The sequence below is a fragment of the Falco naumanni genome, chromosome 8, assembly GCF_017639655.2.
Source record: "Falco naumanni isolate bFalNau1 chromosome 8, bFalNau1.pat, whole genome shotgun sequence".
Classification (NCBI taxonomy): domain Eukaryota; kingdom Metazoa; phylum Chordata; class Aves; order Falconiformes; family Falconidae; genus Falco; species Falco naumanni.
The window spans coordinates 3,149,799-3,162,043 of record NC_054061.1 but is presented as its reverse complement, the minus strand read 5'-3'; positions in this window follow the sequence as shown (position 1 = coordinate 3,162,043).

Genomic DNA, 12,245 nt, shown 5'->3' with positions numbered 1-12,245 from the left:
CAATTTCTTCTGTTTGGCAAGTGGGACATTTACAGATTTTTATACAAGCATTTACCATTTGTTGTGGGAGTCACTGGTCAGATAGAGGTCTTCATTACAAAAATGATACGTGTAACATAGCACCTTTTACCATCAAACCTCAAAAAAAAAAACAAAACCAAACAAAGGAAGAAAAAGCAAACCCTCAGATATTTTCCTCTATTGAAGATACACAAAAGCCTGTTGCTTCTAGCAGAGTTTTGGCCAAAAGAAAAGTGCAAGAGCCAACAGTTTTCAAAGTTATTGTAGCTGCAATAAATACTCAGGTACTACAGTTGCATGTGGAAGTATGCAGGTGTTGTACAGAAAAATGAGAACCCTTACCTCACTACATTTGTAATTGTAAAGAAGTTTTTGAGCCTCTAATGCTGCAAAATGTACCAAAAAGTGGGGAATGTTGCACTTGGCTTTACGTAATCACAGCTAAAGTGTGTCTCGGTTGCAGTCTAATAGCAGAGCTTCCCTCCTCTTCTGCACTCAGGGCATGATTCAGACCCCGTGTGCTGAGTAGAATTGCTACAAAACTTAGAATTTCAGGAACATGTGGCATTTGAAAGCTGCAAAATTACAGTTGAATCCCTTCCTCTCCAGTTACTGTTTTCTTTATTTTACTGCATTTTGTGGCTTGCATTTGAACTTTTGTCTTTCCCTTTTTTAGGCAGGCTAACACTTTATTTATAAAGATATGAGAATTATGAAAACTCTGGAGATAGACGGTATTTGTGGTGATAAATTATGCAGTAGCCCTGCCAGTGATGTGTGTGTTCATTAACACACATGACGCGACTTGTATTTTATTTGATGCCAAACAGAAAGATGAGCCTTCCTGTGCCTGCAGGACTGATCCACGCACCCTCGTTAAGCCGTGGGATGGTGACCCTGCCTGGAGGGCAGCTTGGCGTGGTCCTGGGGGGGTGTGAGGGCTGGGACCACAGCCTGATCCTGTCAGTGCAGCTGCCTTTAAGGGGTTATTTCCAACTTCTGTGCCTAATGACGGCCATCTGGGCTTGGGTGTGCTGCCATGTACCTAGATCTACTTAAAATAACACAGCAATAAAATTGCAAGATGCCTACAATATGTTTGTAATCTTCTCCAGAATATCACCACCTGCATCCTGCGACTAAAAGATGTAAATACTTCCTTCTGCGCAGAGCGGCTAAAACTTTCCCAGGGCTCAATTGCTGAATGAATGGGTTTAGTTTTGCAAATGTTGTAAAGCCTTTTTTATATTTTTTTTCCTTCAGGAACTCAACTTTTGCCTTTTTTCTTTCCCTTCCTTTCCCTTTCCTGGGAGCCTGTTGTTCAAAGCTCAGCCCAAGGATTTGCTGAGCCCTGGGAGACCCCGGGTTACGGCTGACCTGGAGGCCCTAGAGCAGATGAGATCTTTGCAGCGGAATTGTGCATAACACTTGACTTCTTCTGTATTACAGAGGTGGAGAGAGACTGTTATATTAGGTATGTGTTTTCCAGTCCACACAGGTGTCTTCTCTGGCTGTAACACTATCTGAATCCGAGGCAGGGAACTGGTATGAGCTATGAATACATTTATTACTGAACAATAGCAATGGGATATGTAGCGTGTGCGTGCAATAAGAACATGGACACCTTCCAGCTCCTGTTGGCAGCACACTTGATTTGGTTGAGATTTATTGTAACAGATCATCTGTGCTGGAGGTGGGCTTTCCAATACAAAGGTGTTTGAAAATACAGAGGTACTTGAAAAGATATACAAAGGCATTCCCTCCTGAAGAGCAGCAGTGACAGCAGCAGGGCTGAACTTGTGACAAACTGCAGAAGAGCTCATCCTCTATGACACTTGCAAAGTGGCAATGTGCCTTTCCTTTGCAGTTCTATAGTTCCCTGCAAATAATTTTATTACAGCACTGTCCAAAGTCCTAAACCCGGCTCAGAGCTGTGATGTACTGAACATGCTTTCACACCATTAAAAAAAAAAAAAAAAAAGTTAAGCTGATATGGCACAGTGCATCTCTGTGATACATCTCATGAGTGTTACAAGGCTATCTAGTCTGTGCAAAATATTGCAGCACTTCGCTCTCCCTGCCTTCAACTGTGATCTTTGCGTGGCAATTTGTATTTTGGGGTGGCTGCAGCATCTGATTTATACCCAGGCAGCTTGCTCTTAAAAGAAAATTAACACTTCCATGGCAGTGTCATTTACAAGGAATTGCATGTTCCTTGTCTAGAAGATCATCCTTGCTGTAACTAATTAGCACAGCATGCTTAATTGCTTTGTGCAATTGAGGGTGGAGTTCCATTTCCCTCCAGTTAGATGGGGGGTGCAGCCCCACCACCCGGCAGAGTCACCCCTGGGCTGCGGCAGACCTTCAGGTGATGGCAGAACTGCCCCAGGGAGCCTGGCATCTGCAATTATTTCCTTCAAAAACTCTGCCACAGCTGAGCATTCGGAATATTCAATTAGCTGAAAGCCGTGATATCTGTCAATCACGTGTTGCCTTGGATTTCAGGTTTAAAGGGCAGAGTTATTCCTGAAGACTTATTATTAAAGGAAATTACTAGTACGGTTGGCTCAGATCTCGCTAAGGAACAAGATTATAGATGGGTAATGTTACCATGGAAAACCAAACACTTTAATCATACCCCAGCATGTAGTAGCAGAGTTTTAAAAGCCGTGCTACCAGAAAACTTAACAAAACCCAGGTGTTAGGAACTTTTAAATGGTTGAATTTGTCATGGGGCTTTGCAGCCGCAGCAGCAAGTCCTCACATCTGTCTGGTGTGTGTTTGACATGTATGTAAATGGCTGCACAGCTTCACAGGGCAACGAAGAATTAAATCCTAGGGGTAAACTCCCACCCAAACTATCAGATTTCCCAAGATTACGAAGTTCAGGAACATGTTGTCCCACAGAGGCTGCTGTGTTGTCAGCTGGTTCCAGTTCACAGCTGCAGTGTGTGTACTGGTTTGATGCTCTTCTCTGAGGAGCAGGGCTTGAGTGTGTGCTGGTGCTGATCTAAATCCAGGCTGGACAAGGCTTGCAGTGTGGTGGGAACCATGAACATGTCGTCTTCAGAAGCCTCTTCTCAACAATTCTTTGAAGTGACAGGGTTCACTCGGGGAGGCAGGGTGCACGACTGATGTCGTCAAATGTCTTTCTCCTGTACGAATGACATCTCATCGCTCCTTTCCCATGTGAAATCACAGGTTTTGTATTCAAGATGTGCCAGAGATTTCATGGAGTCTGTTAGGAATAATGCTCTGAAAATATGACACAGGAAAGGAACCTGGCTATTGAGGCAGTTTTGCCTGTTCTGCGGTCTCTGGGACATTAAGTTGGACACCTTTTCCTGTACCTGGGAGGATTCACATCAAGGGCAGACAGCAAATTACAGCATCTTCTTCCTTGCTGGCACAGCTGATGGGTCTCTTAACATCTCCCATGAAGGACTTCTGCCAGGACCTCCCCAGAAGTTGGGCGAACCCCTTGTGTTCTGACCTCTCTTGGCCCTGGTCGGTCAGGTGTGGGGCAGGCTGGCCTTGTTTGCTTCCCAAATTTGGGGCTTTTTGGAAAGGCAGCCCGAAACTGCCATGACAGGTCCCTACTCCGCAGTGGTGGCTCTCAACTGAAGAGCTGCGGTGTGGGGGTCTGGATAGAAAGTGGTTGGATTTACTGAATGAATCTGTTTTATCCCATAATTGCTGGAAAACAGATATAATTTGCCAACAGTGGCTTATACCAGGAGATTCATTGCTCCTTTTTTAGCCAGAGGGAAAGGGAAGGAGAAGGATTACTCAATTCCTTATTGCCAGGCATTGGGAAATGTTGGTGCTCATGTTTGGGCAAGGACAGGCAGAGGTTTTGGCCATGCTTTGGGGCAAGAAGTTACCCCAGTGAGGTAGCAGCCAAGAGGATGGGCTAGAAATCTGTGCCTTGTTCTAGTGGAAAAATGCCCAATATCCAAGATGTGAATAGATGCAAACCCATGACAACCCGCAGTCCCTGATCTATTTAGGACAAAACAGTCTCGAGTGCTCCAACTTCTGATGCAGCCAGGCTAAGCTGGCTTTTACTGTCCCCCGTAACTCAAGGCTGAGTGAAGAAGAAATCACATCATTTGGGATTTCCTCATGTTGTGGCGAGACAATGAGAATGACTCACTTGGACATTTTATTATATCCACTGGGAACGAAATGTAAATTATATACTTAAAAAATGAAGCCGATAAAAAGCAAGGAGATTTAAATAGGGAAGTGGCACATGGCAGTCAGATTTAAAGCCAGCTGGAGGTTATGTAGTAGCAATGAGATTAGGGAAGCCAAAGAGAAAGCCCGGGGACATAACAGAGCTGATTTGTTATGGGTATATGGCTGAAATAATAATAATAACAATAATGATAATAATAATAAAAATTCTATTCTGCCTCTTGCCACACTCTTCCCCGATCTCATAATATTAATAAGATCATAATGAAATGCTGGCAAATTTTGGCCTCAGTCATAAAACTTGAAGGGCACGCTCTGGTCGTCGTCTCCCGAATGTCGCAGGACACCGCCTCTCCGCGCTGCAGGCTGATAACGGTTTCTTCTCATGCAATCAAGTTATGAATATTTTGATGCATGTTCTCTTAGGCAGGATTTAGTGCCTGAACTGTGATCAGTGTCAGTAATGAGATAATAGCTTGCTTTCCTCGTCTCCTGTCTGTGCATAAAGAACAAGTATTATCAAATACAGTGAAAGAGTGAGTTTGACGCGAGCCAGGAGAGCTTTTTGATTGTCCTTCTTTGAAGGAAGCCTGATGCTCAGACCTGTCTGTGGACATGTGCTGATATCTTATGGATGTGTGCTAGTGATTTCTATGATGGAAAAAGATATTAATATGTTATCTGGGAAGACGTTTCTTGGTCTGTTTGAATCGGGTTAGCATGTTTCCTGAGCTCCAGTTTCTGAACCTCATGAATCTGGGAAACAAAATGAGTGCTGTTGCAAAGGGATCAGCGCAGAAGCTGGTGTAAAGAACATACGGACAAGTTCCTTTCAAAGAGTTAGTGTGGTCTGTGAAATTGGATTCACGGCTCTACAATGTGAGCGAATGCACGAAGAGGCCATGCCTAATCCCAAACGCGCTTGGAGTCTGAGAACAGTCTCTCATGGATTTCAGGCTTTGCGGTCGGACAGTGACAGCCTCGCTGATGCTTATTAGTGGTCCAGTTCAATCATTTTCTCATTCACTTCTGAGTAATACCTGTTAGGTTACAGCATAATGATTTAGCTTTTAATTGCCTATTTTAATTCCAGCCTTGGAGGGATGCCTTACCAACCATCCCTCTCTCTCCCAGGGCAGGATTGCTACCTCCTCCATGGCATGTGCCTGCCCAGGCCACACCGTCACCTCTGTGGAGCAGATGGCCACAGCCAGTCTCATTTCCTCGCTCCATTCTGCTCCTGCTTGCAATTACACAGATTTTTCTATTGCTTGACACTTTCTCAAAATAAGTTAGCATATTCTGTTGCTATTGCAGCTCAAGCTCATCACTTGCTAGAATAGCAAGAAGGATTGTGCATTTAACTTCCAGGCTTGTTCAAGGGGAAAGCCATGCTGCTGCAGGCGGTGGTGATGGTTGCTGGTGTTTATAGTCTCCATCTGTAGCTCCGCTCCAGGAGAGGCTTGGTTAGATGCCAGGATCTAATAGAAGCTCCTGCCTTGCTGGTACCAATGATGTTTTTACCAGGTGCTTTTGCAACCTCACTCTGTCATACATGCTGTATTGAGTGTGGCCATAGACATTCCAGCTGCACAAGTTGATGCTCTTACACCCATAAAAAGTTCTTAAGTTGGCAGCATGATAGCTTCAGAGACAGTTTAAACACTTCTGCTGCTTTTCCTTTACTTTCTTTCTAACTTTCTGCACCTTTTTTTCCCCTTCTTTTTTCTCCCCTTCTTTTTTTCTTCTTCCCCCCCCCCCCCCAATCTTTTCTCACCTCTCTCTCTGAGTTATTGAACTGTTTGAACTGTGGACTAATTGTTAAGCAAAGTAGGGGCCCTGCCAGGGAAGGGACTCTGTCCCCACTCCTCTTTGCCTTACAGCCAGTTTGCACACTGTTGGTTGGTTACACCAAAAGGTACGTACGTGGCATCGCATCCCACTGGGTGAGCACCTAGTGACTGATCGGTATTTCAGGTTAGGTATTTGTTTATAGGTAAATGAAGTAGGTAAGTGTTCTTCTTGACCCCTGAAGATAAGACCAATAATATTTTGTTACTTAGTTGGATGCATGTCCAATTTCAATGATTTGTTATGCCTCAGACATGGCAGAGGGAAAGAAAGTGTGTGACTGGGGAATAACCAAGCCAAAAGCTGGAGCTCAGCTAAGAAAAAGCTTGTCCTTCTTGGATGTAGCTTTTTAATTATCTACGTAATATTATCTCAAGGAAATCTTAGTTTTTGGCTCATTAGTTAATCCCTGTCTGGTGCTAACAGGAAACTGTTTCAGGGAGGTTTGTTGTTGCACAGCTGAGGAGTAAGGCAATTAGTAGCAACATACACTAAAGCTGAGTCTCCAAACGAACACAAAATGTTTAATGAGACAACTGGGATAGTTACAATCGGGAGCCAAATGCGTTGCAAGTTGCTTACTGATATTAAATGGAAAGCGTGTGGTTTGGAGAGATCCTTACATCCAGCCGACTCCCCCCTGTGCCCTCTTGGCCGGGTGGTGTCTCTTGGGGCTGCTGGAAGCGGGGTGCTGTGATCAGAGCTCCCCATCCAGATGTTTCTCAGAGCTGTTGAGCGCTTCCTCTGGCTGCCAGATCTCCAGCAAGGTGAACAGCTTTGTTGTAAGCACCAGATTGCAATGTCAATAATTGATTTTTTCAGTTCCTACCGAGATCTTGGCAATTGAATCCCTGGCAGCTTGGAAAATCCCAGCAGTGAGGTAGAAGATCTTTTGTCTTGGAAACTTGTATTTTCTGAAGATGTATGTTTAATTGATGAGGCTATTATTTCAGTTGGAAGAAGGTGCGTTACCAAATAAACACCCTATCTGCTGCTTTAGTCAGGAGCCTTAGGAATTCCTGTAATTCCAGTTGTGCAGGAATCAAAAGAAACGCGTACCGTGTGGATCTCGACCTACAGCTGTCACTCATCTAGCTGAGCCCCAAACACACTTGGTGGTAGGAGGACACTCAGGTGGCTGGTAGGGTGGAGATTTATGGACTTTTTATTTTATTTTGGACAAGCTGGACAGGACTTGGAGGCACAGGATGCTCTACATCTGTGTCTGGTTCATCTCATGATCATTACAGGTACTTAACAGAAAGAAAACATCCTTATTTTGAATGTCTCCCCCAAGCATGCCTATGAGGTCAGGATTAACCCCTAATTTATCTGTGTGACAGTCTCAAAAATGACTTAAAATTATTGCTGTCAGATTCTTTCTTGTATGCAGCTTTCACAGTGGAATAATCTCTTTTTATTTTATTTATAGAGCTGGGGTTAAGAAACAGTGCGATCCTTACAGCCACTACCATCTTTCTGCCGAACCTCCACCATCTCCCCCAGCTACCACCCAGAAGCATTATTATAAAACTCAAACAAATAATTTTCTTGAAAAAAATGACATGCCAGAGTGAACTTCCAGGGTGTTTGTCTGGAAAACTGGTTGCCTCCCTAGCAGTAAATTGTGCTGTAGTAAATTAGAGAGGCATTTCATAACTTCAAAATTGATCATTTTTTAAATAAATGTTAATATATTCAAAGGAAATTCTGTGATCCAACTGTGCCAGCCAATGCAAGCATTAAGGCAAAGAGTCAATCAAGACACAATTTTGTGATCATATAACTCAGAATGGCTGTGTATTCTTTCTAATTCACTTATTTTTTATTGCTGCAGCTCTATTATGGACAGCCGTAAAATGCTCTTTATGCCTATTCATTCATTCTTTTGACCCTTATTTTGGATATAGTTTTTTACAATTGATTTTAAGCCGACAACATCTCAAACTCTGCAGGTAATAAGAGTGTTAATAGGAAAACACTCTGTAACTGCAAGCTTTCTCAATGTATTACGCATCAGTTGCTAATTGGACTTGGAGAAATTGCTGAAATATCTTATGAAAGTTGGGTCTGATCCACCGAAGCATTCCTCTGGATCTGTGTCAGTACAATCAATTGCCTGACATCCGGTCCCTTTCCAATTCCTGAAGCCCAGAATAGCCTCTGTAGAGTTTGGATTTGCAGAGTGTAGAATTAAAAACTGGCTAAAAGTTGGCAGAAGTGATACAGGTCACAGCATGGACCAATTTATTTTTTTAGCTTGGTTTCCTAAAGAAATGGCACTTGTGTTATCCGGCTGCCAGGGTACATGCTTATGTGAGGGTGGATCCTTTCATCTTGCAACTTCCGAACCTGTTAATGTGTTTTAACCCTATTTTCTAACAGTCGAGACTTTGAAGGGATGATATTCCTACAAATTTAGTGAAAACAGACAGCAGAGAAAATCCTTTTCAGAGTGTTAGACTATGGGGCAGGCTGACATGTTACCTCCAGTCCTTGCTACGTGCCAGGGGATCAGCAGAGGAGAGGGATCACCTTGCGGGGTGCTGCAGGCGAGCAGAAAGCTTCCCCAAGGCTCAGGCAAGCAGGAGCTGCACTGGCTTTTGCTGAACTGCTTATTTAGATGAAACGGAGGGGAAAAGCTGGATTTTTTTTTTTTCTAGCCAAGTCACAAGCCCTGTTGTTTTTCTTAATTGCTGTAAGACATCTTTCACGCTCTCTGTTTTATCTTTGGATCCTTTGCCTTGGAGCAAATCCAGAGAGAAAGCAATCCTGAGATTGCATGCGTGCACATTTTTAATATTTACTGGTCTGGTGTGCAAGGTTATATTTCTAACTGTAATATTGTATTGGGTACACATATTTTTTTTCAACAATCCATCTATGCAGCACCCTTGCAGGGGTTGTGTCAGGCAGTAGCTTGCCTTCTTGTTCATCTGTTGGGTTTATTGTTACTTATAATACACTCCCAAGGCTGCTGGTTGCTTTCATCTTGCCTCTTTACTGCCTTGCTTATTTTTATCTTCATCCTGTTGTCTCTAAAGAGGTCTTTATAAAACAGTGTCTCTCTGCTATGCACGTCTCTCTTTTATTAATAATTCATTAATCAATTTAGACTAGAGAAAAAAGGCACCAAACCCAACAGCTACAAGTGATCACAGCTCGGGAGCTGCGCTGTGCGTATTTTGCACCTCAGGCTGCATCATTCGCTAGCGTTACCTGCAATACTCCTGCCAGAGAGATCTGGAGGTCTTTCTTTGTAGATCTGCTTTTTAACAAAAAAAAATTTCTTTTTTGTTACATGGAAAAATGTTCCCTGGGAAATTGATTGATATCGAGCAAAAATGGCACCGTGTTTCTGGAGCTGGTGTTTGATTTTTGCAGGGAAGCAGACATTTGCCTGTGCACTTACCAGAGTCTGCCGGGCAAAGCAATTACAGGTTCATCAAGAATTAAAATTCACCAGTGACTGCGCAGTCGTTTCTCTGAAGCTTCTGGTAATAAAGTCAAAATTGTTTCAATGACATGTAGGAATTAATGCCTAATTCTCAGCAGGCAGCTTGTTTTTTTCAGCCAATATCATTTGCCAGTTACTTTTAATACATCTTGGAGAAGGAGATTTCAGCTTTGCCCGTGTGGGCCCGAGGGATTCCTTGGTCTGGCTGGGTCTGGGGAAGCCCTGTGCCATGCCTGGCCCTGGGCACAGACCCCCGCGCTGCCCCTCGCCCTCCGGAGCCGGTGGTCGGATCACCCGATGGATGGCGGCTGGGTGGCAGCTGGCAAAGAGAGCGTGGCCGCTGCTGTTGTGCTTCTCTCCAATTGCTCCCTAATCAGTGCTGTTTAAGACCTGCCGACGCTCCTCGAGCAGCTTGTGTGGGGCAGCTTGCTGCTGCTCCTTCTGCCCCGAGCCCCTCCTCCTTGGCGTTTGCCACAGAGTTCTTCCCAAACCCCGTTATTTTACCGTAACCAAATCTGCTCCATGTGCCTCAAACCTTCATGTTAAGATTCACCTTTCCTTCTGTCCTCCAGGCAGAAGATACACAGATGCGCTCATTTTTCCGATAACCTTCACTGGGTTCGGTGCTAGTCCTGCAGTGTTAAGGCAGTTTAATGCTCCATTAATTATTTTGGAGGCAGCCCAGGAGCTGCGCGTGGTAACGCCTGTGCTGCTTATTCAACGGGAGGTAACTCCTCAGCAAAGCATTAACCCTCGTTAATAAAGCTCTCTGGTCACCAAGGAGAGACTTTTGCCTCTCAGGAAAGTGAAAGCCTTTCCTTAGGCTGCTGCTGGCCCGCAGCTCGGCTCCCGCAGCCCCCGCTCAGCAGGCACAGCGTGGCGCCCTGCCAGTTCACAGAGCTGGAGCCACCCTCCGCAGGTAGATGAATCCCCAAATACACAAGACGTTACACAAGTTCCCATGCGTCATCTGAGCTTCTGCCACTAAGTCACAGGAAGGGATAACATTATGAGTTTGTAATTTATTTCCATATTCTTTAATCATATTTCAGTGACTGTTTGGTTTATGACCTTTAAAAACCACCTTAGATTTAGATTGATAAATGGGTAGCAAATAAATTTAGCAAAATAAGCAATTTCAGCCTATGGAAGGTCAGCAGAGGGCTGTGCAATCACCACTTCCATTAATATGTTATATTTCAGTCAAAAGCTTTTAAATGCTGAAGGTTTTCAGAGGGAAAACCTATAGCTTTGATGAATGGGTTTCTTCTAATAGCTGAATGGGAAATGAAAATCAAAGTAAGGGAAAAGCTGCCTTGTTTCTGAGGCAGAGGCGAAGTCAGGCAGCGGGTTTTCTTCTGGCACAGGGGCACAACAGTCGAGTGGGCTCGGTAACGAGCAAATTACATTGCAGCTCATCAGGCCATTTGAATAGTCTTGTAGATTAGTTAATTGACAGAGATTATTCATAATAACTCTTATTATTAATGACATGGGGCTTGAGCAGAGGAGAGCCACACAGGACAGGTAAACTAAATAGGCGTCTTTATTAGCAGATCTTAACAGGGAGAGAGACGAGAGAGCTCCGTGGCGTTAACTCTCCATTTCCCACCAGCAGCTCTGCCAGCAGCGCCAGCCAAGGTCCGAGCTGGCCGGCTGGGGGATTAGGTCTCTTTGAAGAGGAAAAGTTTGTTAAATTAATTACTTGTGGCATATTGGCTCGGCTACATTCATAACCACGTGCAGGGCTCCCCTTTTTGCTGGGGTATAAGAAGTCGAATTAATGGAGAAAGCAATACAAAAGCTTCTTATGGGACCGAGATGATCTTTTCTTCGTGTTTAAAGCTGTGGAGCTTTTGTGTGGAGTAGGAACTTGGATCTGTTGAAAGCAGCGGTGAGGGAGAATCATTACAGGAGAGGTCCAGGAGATGCACGAAAAGTGGCATATTAAAAGCTGAGTTAGAGCTTGTTTGATTCTCTCAAAAGAGTTTTTTCACCACAAGTGGAGTTAAAATTCCAATGTAAAATGTGTCGTCTTTTTTTTTTTTTTTTTTTTTAATAATGAAATAACATCAATTGTTGCTTCTAATAGCTGTGGGTCAGATCATTGGCCTGGATAAAAATAACTTGAATGGCCTCCATGAGTCAAAGTTGCCTTAGAGGTGATGTGACTTGTGGAGCTGGGGCTGGTGCGGGACAGGGAGCGGGGACCGCTCTGTCCCCTGCACGAGGCTGCTGGGCTGGGCTGCCTCTGCCTCTCTGAGGTGATTGATCGGGGTGGCCTCGGTCTGCTCTGCCCTAGGGTGGGCAGGTGGGGGTCTCACAGCCCACGGCCCTGGGGAAGAGCCAGCAGAGATATGCCATTGCCCCGTTCCTCTGCCCCTCAGGAGGCAGGGCTCAGCTGCAGCCACTGCCAGCACCGACTGCCGACCGAGGGAGAGACGTGGGGCAAAATGCTCTTGGGGGGAATGAGGAGAGGTGGTGGCTGTTCTCCAACACAGGTGCCATTGCTGCAAAATGCAACCTGCCTGTTACACTGAGCTGCTAAAATGGAAATGCATATGACAACTGAAGCAAAGACTTGCTTGTGGGACCGACGTGCATGGCAGTGGTGATGTGGGACAGGATGGCAGGAGCACGTCTGGGGCCGGCTTCACGGGAAGCCACGAGGTTTATGCTGGCAGAGGACCTGTTGTCTCTGGAGCAGGGAACTAGT